This window comes from Pseudophryne corroboree, chromosome 3 (assembly GCF_028390025.1).
Source record: "Pseudophryne corroboree isolate aPseCor3 chromosome 3, aPseCor3.hap2, whole genome shotgun sequence".
Classification (NCBI taxonomy): domain Eukaryota; kingdom Metazoa; phylum Chordata; class Amphibia; order Anura; family Myobatrachidae; genus Pseudophryne; species Pseudophryne corroboree.
In genome coordinates, this window is record NC_086446.1 from 32,492,293 (window position 1) to 32,508,204 (window position 15,912).

General features: G+C 47.8%; 1 protein-coding gene across 1 annotated transcript in view; it reads left to right on the forward strand.

Moving 5' to 3' along the window:
• Window positions 1–15,912, forward strand: part of LOC135057108 (zinc finger protein 91-like) — a 133,394-nt gene that overhangs the window by 67,186 nt on the left and 50,296 nt on the right. The gene's annotated exons all lie outside the window — the stretch shown is intronic.

The following is a 15,912-nucleotide window of genomic DNA, read 5'->3' on the forward strand; positions in this document are numbered from 1 at the left end:
TAAAAATAGGTGTAAATTTGTTTATAGAGTGTGTACACAAAGGTACATTGTCATCACTGAGTTCTGGGCATTAGGTCAAAGCTCCAGGCTGTCTATATAACAAGATATACACACACCATCTACACCAATGGGTGGTATTTTACATCACCCTAATCAACATCAGACTTGTAAGGACCTAATTACAGGTTCCTTATTATATATTGGTATTTCTGTTCACAGCAACCATAAAATAACATTGTTATGTAGAGTCCTGAGTCATTTATAATCTCGGCTGGAGATATAATATGTGATCTGAGACTGTTTCCTTTCACCATACTCTGAAACGCAAGCTGTGAGGAGATTCTTACTATTAGTGCTGTAATCTGTAATAGCACGTTGTCCCCTCTACAACCTGGTAGTCCACCTCCCAGAATCCTTCACCTCCACAGCTAGCTCTAACAGCTAATGGAAAGGGAAGCTGTGTCGCCGCTCTGCATTTGACATCTTGGCCACCACTGCTGTGGGTGGTAGGTGTCTCTAACCTTGCTAACTGCACCACCGTTTGAGAGACACTGCACTGTACCAATAACCAGGTGTATGTGTGTTTAACTAAATGCTCTTTGTGGCTGCGTAATTTCTAGTTGGTAAATTATCTCTAATGGATTCGGTAATAAATATGGTTTTGTAACAATGTTCCTCATCTTGGTAGAGAGTAAGAACCTCTCTCATCTTGTCTTTGGACTTCATTCAGGTTGCTTCTGTCATTGGCACCTTAATGGGGCACAGGACACTGATGGCTGTGGGTCATGTTATATAACATTTCTCTAACGTCCTAAGTGGATGCTGGGGACTCCGTAAGGACCATGGGGAATTAGACGGGCTCCGCAGGAGCTAGGGCACTCTAGAAAAGAATTAGGTCTACTGGTGTGCACTGGCTCCTCCCTCTATGCCCCTCCTCCAGACCTCAGTTAAGAATCTGTGCCCGAACGAGAATGGTGCACCTTAGTGAGCTCTACAGAGCTTGCTGAGAGAAAAGTATTTTGATTTGTTTTTTTATTTTCAGAGAGCTTCTGCTGGCAACAGACTCTCTGCTACGTGGGACTGAGGGGAGAGGAGCAACCCTTACCAACTGCGGGATAGGTTGCGCTCCTTAGGCTACTGGACACCATTAGCTCCAGAGGGATCGAACACAGGTACTAACCATTGGCGGTCCGATCCCAGAGCCGCGCCGCCGTCCCCCTCGCAGAGCCAGAAGCAAGAAGCACGGCGTGGAGTGAAATCGGCGGCAGAAGACTTCTGTCTTCATATAAGGTAGCGCACAGCACTGCAGCTGTGCGCCATTGCTCCCACAGCACACCACACACTCCGGTCACTGTAGGGTGCAGGGCGCAGGGGGGGCCCTGGGCAACAATAAGGTACCTTTTGGCAAAAGTAAGCAGACATACAGGTAGGCACTGTATGTCTGCATGAGCCCCCGCCATTATTCACACAAAATCGCGGGACAGAAAGCCGCCATGAAGGGGGCGGGGCTTCTTCCTCAGCACTCACCAGCGCCATTTTCTCTTCACAGCTCCGCTGGAAGGAAGCTCCCCAGACTCTCCCCTGCAGAATCACTATTGAGGGGTGAAAAAAAGAGGGGGGGGGCACATAAATTTAGGCGCAAATCATATAATACAGCAGCTACTGGGTAAACACTGAGTTACTGTGTTTTTTCCTGGGTCATATAGCGCTGGGGTGTGTGCTGGCAAACTCTCTCTCTGTCTCTCCAAAGGGCCTTGTGGGGGAGCTGTCTTCAAAAAGAGCTTCCCCTGTGTGTATGGTGTGTCGGTACGCGTGTGTCGACATGTCTGATGTAGAAGGCTCCCATAAGGAGGAGATGGAGATAATGTGTGTAAGAAGGTGTCGCCGTCGACAACGCCGACACTTGTGTGGATATGTGTAAATTAGTGCTGAGATAAAGTTATTGCACAAAGAAGGTTAGGAAACATGAATACACAGAAAAATGAGAAATCGCGTCTGCGCTCGTCAAAGAATACAATACATGAAAAGATGTGCGGTATCTAATGAATAGTTATCAAAGTTGACTGAATTGATGTGTCGCGTAATGTCAATAAAACATTTTGAACCTTTCCTTGTGTGTCTTTATTTCTGATTCTCCAAGCTTGGATAGGTCTGTTCCCTTGGTCGTGTGGGACTATGATGTGTTTTCTCCTTAGCAGTATCTCGAATATTCGTTCTCCGGGTTTCCTCCTGTACTTCCTTCAAGGGTATCGAGATGGTTCTTATCCTCAACGATTGGAGACAAAGAGACAGAAATAGCCGCTGATAGTGTAGTAGGCGTATTGCAAATAATGGAAGTGTCTTGTAGGAAGATCTTTAGAAAGATGGTGGCTGCTAATTGCGTACCAGTACTCACGTGAAAGACGTGATGTACCCCTCGCGTTAAGGTATCTTTGGTGTTCTTATGGTTTCTCCTCTTCCTCTAGACAGAATCCTTTGTAGTTCTTATCCTCGGGAGTGAGAGAGGAGATGGAACAGTTGATAGTGTAGTAAGTTTTATGATAGAGTGAATGAAAGGTAATTTACCCTTCTAAACTTATGATTTATATTGGGGGAGTGCATACCGTACTCACATCCATATAGGGGGGTGTAAAACACATAAAGGTATCTTTAGATTGATATGTTGTCATATACGGTCACATTCATGCAGATAAAATAGATGAGAGGAATAATGGGCGTACCCAACTCACACTGTACAATGTGGAAACTTTTGTATAAGGGTATCTTTATGATGGTTCTGCTGCTTCTAGATGCTCCTTATTCCAAAGTCCGTTCCTGCCGGATCTACTCCTAGACCCTCGCATAAGTTACTTGTTCCTGAGAGGAATTAGAGACCCGGGTGGTGATGATGATGATGAGGACGTGGAGGAGGGTGTCCGTCTGCCTTCCTCCCGCACTCACTCTCGCAGGGAGTCTGTGGCCATCGGAAGACGGTGATCGGGGCAGCGGCGGCAGTCACTCCATACTGGTCATGCAGCCCTGGCTCATGCACTTTGATCTCTTTCCTCCTCCTCCTCCTGCAGAAATCAGAGGCTGATGGATCAGTTTAGAAGAGTAAATTACCTTTCATTCACTCTATCATAAAACTTACTACACTATCAACTGTTCCATCTCCTCTCTCACTCCCGAGGATAAGAACTACAAAGGATTCTGTCTAGAGGAAGAGGAGAAACCATAAGAACACCAAAGATACCTTTACGCGAGGGGTACATCACGTCTTTCACGTGAGTACTGGTACGCAATTAGCAGCCACCATCTTTCTAAAGATCTTCCTACAAGACACTTCCATTATTTGCAATACGCCTACTACACTATCAGCGGCTATTTCTGTCTCTTTGTCTCCAATCGTTGAGGATAAGAACCATCTCGATACCCTTGAAGGAAGTACAGGAGGAAACCCGGAGAACGAATATTCGAGATACTGCTAAGGAGAAAACACATCATAGTCCCACACGACCAAGGGAACAGACCTATCCAAGCTTGGAGAATCAGAAATAAAGACACACAAGGAAAGGTTCAAAACGTTTTATTGACATTACGCGACACATCAATTCAGTCAACTTTGATAACTATTCATTAGATACCGCACATCTTTTCATGTATTGTATTCTTTGACGAGCGCAGACGCGATTTCTCATTTTTCTGTGTATTCATGTTATAGGGGGCTGAGTGACCCCCGTAGATATCGCCACTGCTGCTCTCTGGGGCACGGCAGTCCTTCCAGCAGCCCTTTAAGGTTAGGAAACAGACAGGATATCTACCCAGGTCTGTCCCTATGTCGCAGAGTCCGTCAGAGTCTCTCAATGTTCACTATCCAAGATAATAGACACTGATATCGACACAGAGTTTGACTCCAGTGTCGACTATGATAATGCAAAATTACAGCCAGTTTGGCAGTACAGTATTCAATATATGTTTATTGTAATAAAATGTGCATATCACTGATGACTCATCTGTCCCTGTCATGAGGGTACACAGGTGTAAGGGAAAGGAAGCTGAGGTAACTTTCCCTCCTCTCATGAGGAAAAAGAGCGGGAAACTCCAGACAAGACTGCAGCTTCCTACAAAGATTTCTCAGACAGTATCCTTTACCCACTAGGGCCAGGATAATATGGAAATCTTCCCCTAGGGTGTCACAAAAGGCAGCCCTGATGCTACAGCTATTCTCAGGGATCCTGCAGATAGCGTGCACATTATGGTACACTACTTATACCGGCGATTGGGTCGGCATGGGTTTATAGCGCTGTGGCAGCGTGAACAGGTACCTTATCAGCACAGATATAGACCCTAGTATGTATAGAGATATATATATATATATATGTAGGGATATATATATATATATTTATATTAATGATGCTGTCTTAAGAGATGTGTGTGTGTGTGTATATATATATATATATATATAAAAACATGCCCATAGAGACATGAGTATACTGGGTCCTAGTGACAAAGCTATGTCGATTTCTGCTTGACGTGTCCTGTACAATGGACAGACGATGCAGCCTTAAGAGGCATATGGAAGGCTGAGGATTGGGTGGAGATGGTTTATCGGATCGGGTCTCCACGGCTATATCTGGTAATTCTGATATTTGGCCTTATATCCCTGCACGGCCTAGGAAAGCACAACATTATCAAATGTAGCTTTTAGAATAAAGAAACAAGAAAGTCCGAGATGCGTCCTTTCTTGCCAGAGGCGGGGGCAGAGAAAAGTCCTCCCCGGCCTCTACATAATCCACCGTATGTCGCTGGGGCTCCACAGGCGGAGCTAGGCCCGTGGGGGCACGCTTTCGGAAGTGCAGCCGCAAGTGGGTTCACTACCTGTTAGATATTGTGTCTCAGGGATACAAGAAAAAATGCCCCCTCACCGACGGCCCTGACGGCTTCCCCTCACAAGTGGGAAACAGTGTGAACTGCATTTCACAAATTGTATATTCAATAGGTGGTGGTCAAGGTTCCCCTCATTCAACAAGGAGGGGATTATTTTTATTTGACCATGTTGTGGTCCCAAAACCAAAAGGTTTGGTCAGACCCATATTGAATTAAAATCCCTGAACATATACCTGAAAAGGGGCAAGTTCTAGATGGCATCGCTTAGAGCTGTCATTGTAAGCCTGAAAGGGGGTTCGGGACATAAGGATGAATACCTTAAGGTCCCCATTTACCCACCTCATCAGGCGTACCTCAGTATTGCGGTACGGGATTGTCATTACTAGTTTAGACCAGGGTAATGGCGGAAGTGAGGGTGATCCTGTGGAAGCAAGGTGTCACTATTGTCACGTATTTAGAAGATCTCTACATAGAAGCGAGATCAAAAGAGCAGTTGCTGAACAGCGTCTTACTTTCTTGGGAAGTGTAACGGTAACGCGACTGAATTCTATATATTCCAAAGTCGCAGTTGGTTCCGATAGCTCGTCTGCCCATCCTAGGCATGATCCTAGACACAGGCCAGAAAGGGATGCATCTCCCAATAGAGAGAGCTCAGGAGCTCATGACACTGGTCAGAAATCTATATACACAAAGAAGGTGTTAGTGCATCACTACACTCGAGTCCTGGGAAAGATGGTGGCATCATAAGAGGCCATTCCCGTCGGCAGGTTCCATGCGAGGACCTTTTAGTTGGACTTACTGGACAAGTGGTCCGGATCACAGCTTCAGAAGCATCGGTTAATCACCCTATCCCCCAGGGCCAGGGTGTCTCTCATGTGGTGGCTGCAGAGTTCTCACCTTCGCGAGGGCCGCTGATTCGGCATTCGGGACTGGGTGCTGGTGGCCACGGATGCAAGCCTCCGAGGGTGGGAGGGCAGTCACACAGGGAAGAAATTTCCAAGGTCTTTGGTCAAGTCAGGAGACTTGCCTTCACATTAACATCCTGGACCTAAGGGCCATATACAACGCCCTAAGTCAAGCGGAGACCCTGCTTCGCGACCAACCGGTTCTGATTCACTCAGACAACATCACCGCAGTGGCTCATGTAAACCGCCAAGGCGGTACAAGGAGCAGGGTGGCGAGGATGGAAGCCACCAGATTTCTTCGCTGGGCGGAGAATCACGTAAGCGCACAGTCATTCCCGGCAACCTGGAAGCAGACTTCCTCAGCAGGCACGGCCTACACCCGGGAGAGTAGGGACTTCATCAAGAAGTTTTCACGCTGATGGCGAGACGGTGGGAACTGCCACAAGTAGACATGATGGCATCTCGCCTCAACAGTAAGCTACGGCGGTATGGCGCCAGGTCAAGAGACCCTCAGGCGATAACTGTGGATACGCAAATGACACCGTGGGTGTTACAGTCGGTGTATGTATTTTCCCCTCGTCATCTCATACCCAAGGTACTGAGAATCATAAGGAAGAGAGGGGTGAGAACAATACTCATTGTTCCGGATTGGCAAAATAAGAACTTGGTATCCAGAGCTGCAAGAGATGCTCACAGAGGACCCATGGCCTCGGCCTCTAAGACAGGCTTGGTTGCAACAGGGGCCCTGTATGTTCCAAGAAGATGGAGCAAATATGTGTGTGAGTGGGTGTCTCCGTCGCCGACACCTGTTTGGATATGTGCTAAGGTGAATTTATTGCACCTGAGTTTGGAGAACGGACAGGAAATCTACTCATGTCTGTCCTTATGTCGCAGAGATCGTTAGAGTCTCTCAAGGTTCACTATCCAAAATAAGGGACGCTGAGATAGACACGGCGTTTGACTCCAGTGTAGACTACTATAATGTACAGTGTTCAATGTGACGGTTGAACATTATCACCGTATATGGCAAAAAAATGTTGCTCGGTGTGAGGCCAGGAATGTTCCTACTGAGGAATTCCAGCTGGGCCGTTTTCTTTCACTTCCTACAATCAGGAGTGTCTTTGGGCCTAAGAATAGGATCCATTAAGGTCCAGATATCAGGCTTAGTCATTTCTTTAAAAAAGAACTGACTTCTTTTCCTGCAGTTCAGACCTTTGTAAGGGAGTGCTGCATATACAGCCCCCGTTGTGCCTCCAGTGGCACCTTGGGATCTGAACGTGGTGTTGATTTTCTTGAAATCACATTGGTTTGAACCACTAAAATCAGTAGAGTTAAAATATCTCACGTAGAAGGTGGTCATGCTTTTAGCCTTAGCTTTAGCTAGGCGTGTGTCGGAATGGGCGGCTTTGTCACATATAAAGCCCCTATCTGGTTTTTCATATGGACAGGGCAGAATTGCGGATTCGTCAGCAATTTCTGCCGAAGGTAGTGTCATCTTTTCATATGAAACAACCTATTGTGGTGCCTGTAGCTACCAGTGGCTGGGAGAATTCCGAGTTACTAGATGTAGTGGGGGCTTTGAAGAGTTATGTGGCCAGAATGGCTAAGGTCAGGAAAACGGAGTCGCTGTTTATCCTGTATGCATCCAACAAGCTGGGTGCTCCTGCTTCAAAGCAAACTATTGCTCGCTGGATCTGTGACACGATTCAGCAGGCTCATTCTGCGGCTGGGTTGCCGCATCCAAAATCAGTAAAGACCCATTCCACAAGGAAGGTGGGCTCTTCTTAGGCGGCTGCCCGAGGGGTCTCGGCATTGCAACTTTGCAGAGCAGCTACTTGGTCGGGTTCAAACAAATTTGCAAAGTTCTACAGGTTTGATACCCTAGCTGAGGAGGACCTTGAGTTAGCTCATTCGGTGCTGCAGAGTCATCCGCACTCTCCCGCCCGTTGGGGTGCTTTGGTATAATCCCCATGGTCCTTACGGAGTCCCCAGCATCCACTTAGGACGTTAGAGAAAATAAGATTTTACTCACCGGTAAATCTATTTCTCGTAGTCCGTAGTGTATGCTGGGCGCCCGTCCCAAGTGCGGACTTCTTCTGCAATACTTGTATATAGTTATTGCTTAACAAAGGGTTATGTTATGTTACATCAGGTTGTCTGATGTTTTGTAATTGTTCATACTGTTAACTGGGTTTGGTTATCACAAGTTATACGGTGTGATTGGTGTGGCTGGTATGAGTCTTGCCCTGGATTCCAAAATCCTTTTCCTTGTAATGTTAGCTCGTCCGGGCACAGTTTCCTTAACTGAGGTCTGGAGGAGGGGCATAGAGGGAGGAGCCATTCTTTTCTAGAGTGCCCTATCTCCTGCGGAGCCCGTCTAATTCCCCATGGTCTTTACGGAGTCCGCAGCATCCACTACGGACTACGAGAAATAGATTTACCGGTGAGTAAAATCTTATTTTAAGTCCTTCAGTCCCCCAATGTTCAGCCAACAGAGAGGATTTACTGGTGACTTCCTAATTTGCTGTACAAGGGGTTGGGGTTTGGTGGAAGGTTTGGCGAAGGTGAGATACCATCTTCCACAATTTCATCTTACATGTACTTACAAGGCAGGCATTACATTCAGTCTCTCTTGTGGTCTCCTCTTCCTCTGAGCCAGATACATTGGTGGCCTTGACACGTTCTTTGGGTACTATCCTTGTAAAACTCACTATTGCCAATGTGCTGTGTACTCTGACAGTAGACCTTGGACTTAGCTTACTCTTAAAAGGCAAGCTACATTGGGCACAACTCTTCCACCCACCTAATGTTACAGTAGGAGAAAACTATGGATGTTCTACACTTCGCCATGCTCCAAGAAGTGCATTTGAAAGCCTTGCACAGAGCCTATATATCTCAGTGGCAGAGGAGATACATGGTAGCGAACAAAACTGGAGCATGTCTTAAGTGTAAGCATCGGTTGCTGGATTCTTTCATCAATTCTGGGAGTGTCACAAAACAAGTTACTCTCGTTTATATGTTCCACCACGTGTCTACAATTTCTCTAGGGATATTGGGGACTTAGGGTCTAATTCAGATGTGATCGCTGCCAGACAGCCGACGGCCATCTCAGCCCTGCGATCGCCTCTGCCTGATTGACAGGCGGTGGTGGCCGCTGGACAAGAGGGGGGTGGGTCGGCGACGTTGGACCGCCACCTTGGGGGCACGGTCCGGGCAACGCAGGCGTTCCCGAACCATGCGGGGGACGGGCTGCGGTGGCTGCTTGACGTCACACGCAGCCGCTGCGACCTGGACAGCGACGAGTAGCTCCCTGCCAGCGCGCAGCAGCTGTGCTGGTAGAGAGCTACTCCTCCAGTACAAAAGCATCGCCACCGTGAGATGCTTTTGTACTTGTGCGGGGGGGTCAGGCTTGACATGCGGGGTGGACTAGCCCTGTGCTGCCCCCCGCATGTCTGTGTGACTGGTCGTAGATGTGCTACATTTTCTTTTCTGCAGCAGGGTACATTGTTTTCCACAGGGAAACATTGGGGTGTAGAGTGGATCTTTATCCAGAGAGGCACCAACAGGCTAAAGCTTTAGGCTGTCCCAAGATGCATTGAGGCCTCTATAATCCCGCTTCCAGTCACTGTTAGCTCAGTTTTGAGTTGGTGCCTGTAGAAGCAGTCACTAACAGGGGTGCCCTGGAAAATCTTTTTCTGACATAAAATTTTCTTCAAAACTGGGCTGTCAGCGCTGTATGTCATGGTGACACTTCAGCACTGTAGCTCCATCACCTCCCTAGCGGTGTCGCATACTCCTGCGGCCTGTTCCTGAGTGCTTGCGGCAGAGACGCTCCTGCTTTAGGCACACTGTCGCATACGGTCTCCTGGTTCACGTGGCTGCTATGGGGAGGAGGTAAGAGAGTCTCCCAGGTGGGACCCGCCACTAAATCGCATTCCTGTCGCAGTCTAGGGAGACAGACTGTGACTCTGGCATGCACACTGTCACTGAGCAGGGACCCCACTATGTCCACCAGGGCATAGAGGTACATGTCGGGTGTACTAACGCCCATGTTAATAAGGCTCCATAGTACCGGTGATGAGGCCCAGCATAGGGGAGTCTGCGCTTGACCTGCAGCCCCTCCCCGGACCAGGGCGACATCTACTGCAGATTCTCCTGCCCTGGAGCTTCCTCACACTCTCCCTCACTCCCAGACTGAGATGCTGGATGCTGGGCACCATCTTAGGTATAGCTGCGGCTGGTCTCTAGGACTGTAGGACAAGGTCTGCTCTGTAAATCCACCTGTACATCAGAGCAGTGACTTTACAAACACTTGAGTATTCTACATGTCTCTGTATAGACAGCGTTAGTTAAGTAAAAGTGTACCTATTGCAGAATATATTGTACAAGTATTCTGATATATACCTCCGATCTAGGACCGCGCTGTGTTTTATTTATATATATATATATATATACACACTGCTCAAAAAAATAAATGGAACACTAAAATAACACATCCTAGATCTGAATGAATGAAATATTCTTATTAAATACTTTGTTCTTTACATAGTTGAATGTGCTGACAACAAAATCACACAAAAATTATCAATGGAAATCAAATTTATTAACCCATGGAGGTCTGAATTTGGAGTCACACTCAAAATTAAAGTGGAAAAACACAACAGGCTGATCCAACTTTGATGTAATGTCCTTAAAACAAGTCAAAATGAGGCTCAGTAGTGTGTGTGGCCTCCACGTGCCTGTATGACCTCCCTACAATGCCTGGGCATGCTCCTGATGAGGTGGCGGATGGTCTCCTGTGGGATCTCCCAGACCTGGACTAAAGCAATCGCCAACTCCTGGACAGTCTGTGGTGCAACTTGGCGTTGGTGGATGGAGCGAGACATGATGTCCCAGATGTGCTCAATTGGATTCAGGTCTGGGGAACGGGCGGGCCAGTCCATAGCATCAATGCCTTCGTCTTGCAGGAACTGCTGACACACGCCAGCCACATGAGGTCTTGCATTAGGAGGAACCCAGGGCCAATCGCACCAGCATATGGTCTCACAAGGGGTCTGAGGATCTCATCTCGGTACCTAATGGCAGTCAGGCTACCTCTGGCGAGCACATGGAGTGCTGTGTGGCCCCCAAAGAAATGCCACCCCACACCACTACTGACCCACTGCCAAACCGATCATGCTGGAGGATGTTGCAGGCAGCAGAATGTTCTCCTTGGCGTATCCAGACTCTGTCACGTCTGTCACATGTGCTCAGTGAGAACCTGCTTTCATCTGTGAAGAGCACAGGGCGCCTGTGGTGAATTTGCCAATCTTGGTGTTCTCTGGCAAATGCCAAACGTCCTGCACGGTGTTGGGCTGTAAGCACAACCCCCACATGTGGACGTCGGGCCCTCATACCACCCTCATGGAGTCTGTTTCTGATCGTTTGAGTAGACACATGCACATTTGTGGCTTGCTGGATGTCATTTTGCAGGGCTCTGGCAGTGCTCCTCCTGTTCCTCCTTGCACAAAGGCGGAGGTAGCGGTCCTGCTGCTGGGTTGTTGCCCTCCTATGGCCTCCTCCACGTCTCCTGATGTACTGGCCTGTCTCCTGGTAGCGCCTCCATGCTCTGGACACTACGCTGACAGACACAGCAAACCTTCTTGCCACAGCTCGCATTGATGTGCCATCCTGGATGAGCTGCACTACCTGAGCCACTTGTGTGGGTTGTAGACTCCGTCTCATGCTACCACTAGAGTGAAAGCACCTCCAGCTTTCAAAAGTGACCAAAACATCAGCCAGAAAGCATAGGAGCTGAGAAGTGGTCTGTGTTCACCACCTGCAGAACAACTCCTTTATTGGGGGTGTCTTGCTAATTGCCTATAATTTCCACCTGTTGTCGATTCCATTTGCACAATAGCATGTGAAATTGATTGTCAATCAGTGTTGCTTCCTAAGTGGACAGTTTGATTTCACAGAAGTGTGATTGACTCGGAGTTACATTGTGTTGTTTAAGTGCTCCCTTTATTTTTTTGAGCAGTGTATGTATATATATATATATATATATATATATATATATGTACACACATATATTAGTTCAGTGCAGTTTTAGTGTCGTATGATACTGTAATTATCTGCATTGCTAATGTGACTGTGTGTGCCTGTTTCTGCTGTAAGGTTTCACTATCAGTGTTTCCCAGAAAATCTATCACTATATTCTGTACCCTAGGGGACTAGGTGCGTCAGGGTCATTTATATAGTGCGTCACAGTATTTACCTATTGCGTGTATTCTACTGTGTACTCAGTCACATAATACCGAATTATTTGCAAATGTTGTGTACTGGGGACTCAGTCACATAATACCGGAATTATTTGCAGGTATTATACACTCTCTGGCTTCATCGTACTAATACGCTCTGTGTTGCATTTGTATACAATGTCTAACAGAAAGGGCGGGAAATCTGGGGACGCTCCTGCATCATGCAGAGTATGCACCACAGATTTACCTGAGGGAGGAATCTGTGTATGATGGTCTGTGTACTGTGTGCCATACATCCCTTAGTCAGTCCGCAGCTCCTGTACCCAATCAGGAGCCATACTGAGCTGCATTCTCAAACCTACTAGGTACTCTAGTGGAACGCCTAACGCCCCCTATGGGACCACCTGTGCCATTACAGCCTCAATTTGTCCCTGTGATGAATCCACCTTTGGCGGATGATTTGTCTAACCAGTTGCAGTTGACTCATTCCTTGGTCAGACAAAAATCTACCCCAGGTCACTCCTGTATCTCTGGGTCATCTAAGCGGGCTGCTTCCTCCTCTGAATCCATTAATCTCTCAGATGTTTCATCTGAAATGAGGGGTACTATCCTGTCAGACACTGAATCAGGAGTTTCTGACAAGGACTCTGAATTACAGATTGATGTTCCTGCTCTAGTGGTTTCTATTAAGCAAATTCTACAAAACACTGATGATGTTGAGTAATCCACTACTGTCACAAAGAAAACTGGTATGTTTAAGAGGCAGAAGGTGGTTAAATATCTATTTCCCCATTCTGACCATTTGGAGAACATCAGGCAGGAACCCTGGGCTAATCTAGGTGAAAAAAGTTCCCTCTCTCTCTAAATGGGCCTTGGCTCGCTATACTCTCCCTGCAGAGTTATGTAACAAGTGGGAAAATTCACCGCCGGTGAATTCTCATGTCACCCGCCTAGTGGTGTCATCCACTCTGCCTGTCACCACTGTCACTTCTCTGAAAGAAATGACAGATAAGCGTGTGGAGGGATGCCTGAAATCTATTTACTCCTTTACAGGTGCTGTACATAAACCCACTATTGTGGCCTCTTGGGCTGCTAAAGGTATCGAAGCATGGGTTCAGGCAATAGAGGATGAGCTGACCGACGATATATCTGTCAATGCCAGACAATACATTACCACCGCCACCTATTACATACAGGAGGCATCCTCTGAGGCGGGTGTGTTGGTGGTCAAGACGTCGACTACGTCTGTCCTGGCAAGCCGTATTCTGTGGTTGAGGTTATGGAAGGTGGACCTGGACTCCAAAAATACCTTTGGAGGTCCCCTCTTTTAAGGGAGAAATTTTAGTTGGAGAAGACTTAAAATTGGGTCTGAACTGGCAGCTGCTAAGACTGCCTTCCTCCCAAATACTAATTCTTCTGCACAGAAGGCAAAAGGTTCCACTTTTCGTTCCTTTCGGCCTCAAGGTAAAGCAAAAGGTCAGGCATACCCGAGACAATCTTGTGCTCCCATAACCACTTAGCTCAAGACAAAGCAGTCCTGGGCGACCTGTCAGACTGCTTCTAAACAAGACAAGCCTGCTGCATGACTGAGTGGGCCTCTCCCTTGGGGACCCCTGGGTGGGAGGCTGACTTCTGCAGTTCACCCAGGTCTGGTTAAAGACCACTTCAGACGTATGGGTGCGAGAAGTTGTTTCTCACGGGTACGCAGCCTCATTCAAAGGACGTCCCCCTCACCAGTTTTGTGCCACAGTCATCCCCTCAGATAAGTTAAAGACACAAGCTTTGCAGCAGGTTGTGAGTTCTCTACTGGATACAGGAGTGGTTGTGCCGGTACCTCTGTCCCAGAGAGGCAGTGGTCACGACTCGACCCTGTTTCTAGTACTGAAACCGAATTGGTCCTTCCGGCCTATTCTCAACTTCAAATCACTAAACATGTTTGAGAGGTTGTCCAAGTTCCGTTTGGAAACGCTGCGCTCAGTAGTACTCGCGATGGGACCCGGAGACTATATGGTATCCCTGGATATACAGGTTGCATACCTGCTTATACCTATTGCAGTATCTGCGGTTTACTGCTAGTAACCTACACTATCAGTTCCAGGATCTGCTATTTGGACTTGCTACGGCTCCTTGGATTTTCACCAAGGTCATGGCCGTAAAGATGGCGCACCTCCTTTGTCAGGAATCAGGATCCTGCCGTATCTAGACCTGCTGATCCTGGCAAACTCCCGCGATGTCCTCAGTCATCTACACTGATGGTAAGCTTCCTACAAGCCCACGGGTGGCTCATCAACTAGAAAAAATTCTCGTTGGTCCCAGCTCAGAGCATGGTGTACCTGGTAGCACTCCTGGACACGCACAGTCAACGTCTGTTCCTGTCTCCGGAGAAAGCCCTGAAACTTCAGGACAGGATAAGATACTTTCTATCCTGCAACAGAGTGTCACTCGGCGATGCAGGTACTTGGCCTAATGGTATTGACAATTGACATGGTGGAGTACGCTCAATTTCATTCCCGCCCTCTGCAGATGTTAATCCTTTCCTAGTGGGATGGCCTCCCTCACTGGATCAGGTCTCATATGACCACTTTGACTCCGGAGGTTTGTCTGTCGCTGACCTGGTGGCTTCAGGACCAGCAATTAAGCAGGTGCCATCCCTTGTAGATCTTCGACTGGGTCCCGCTGACAATAGACACCAGCCTGAGGGGATGGGGCGCAATGTTGGAGCAACACTCTTTTCAGGATCGGTGGACCAAGGAGGAATCACTCCTTCTAATAAACATTCTGGAGTTGTGGGCAGTGTTCAATGCGTTGTCTCTTGCCCTGCCTCTAGTACAGAACAGGCCTGTTCAAGTACGGTCAGACAACGCCACCACTGTGCCATACATCAGCCATCAAGGCTGCACTCGAAGCTGCATGGCAATGTTGAAAGTGTCAAAAATCCTTCAATGGGCGGAACTCCATCTGCTAGCAATATCGGCAGTGTTCATTCTAGGTGTCCTCAACTGGGAAGTGGACTTCCTCACTCGCCAGGACGTGCACGCCGGAGAGTGGAGTATTCATCCAGAAGTCTTTCAACTCCTAGTGGACAAGTGGGGCATACCAGATGTAGACCTGATGGCGTCTCGACACAATCATAAAGTTCCGGTCTACGGATCAAGGACAAGGGCTACTCAAGCAGCGTTCGTGGACGCACTAGCGGTTCCATGGAACTTTTGGCTGCCCTACGTGTTCGCTCCAGTTTCACTCCTGCCCAGGGTCCTGCAGAAGTTCAAGCAAGAAGGAGGAATACTATTGCTAGTCGCTCTGGCGTGGCCCAGATGGCATTGGTTCTCATACCTGCAGGGTCTGTCGACAGAGCGTCCTTTTCTACTTCCTCAATAACCAAACCTCCTTGTACAAATCCCTTGTCGCTATCCAGACCTGGCCAGACTGGCTTTGACGACGTGGCTCTTGAAGCATCACTCCTGAGGGCCAAGGATTCTCTAAGGCGGTCATCCAAACTATGTCCAAAGCCCGCAAACCGGCATCTGCCCGGATCTATCACATGGTCTGGAATTCTTACTTCACCTGGTGTGCTGATAAGAACTATGATGCGTATAGATTCAAAACATCCAGAATCCTGGCTTTCCTGCAACAAGGTCTGGACTTAGGTCTTTGTCTGGCCTCCCTCAAGGTTCACATATTTGCCTTGTCGGTATGGTTTCAGAGAAAGATTGCGTCTGTACCTGACGTTCATTCATTCACTCAGGGTGTGTTTCGGATTCAGCATCTCTATGTCCCTCCGGTGGCTCCATGGGATCGGTCTGATGTCCTGAATGCCCTGCAAGAGTCCCCAATTAAACCTCTTGAGTCAGTGGACCTTAAATGGCTCACAGCCAAGGTCCGGTTTTTACTGGCTATTGCCT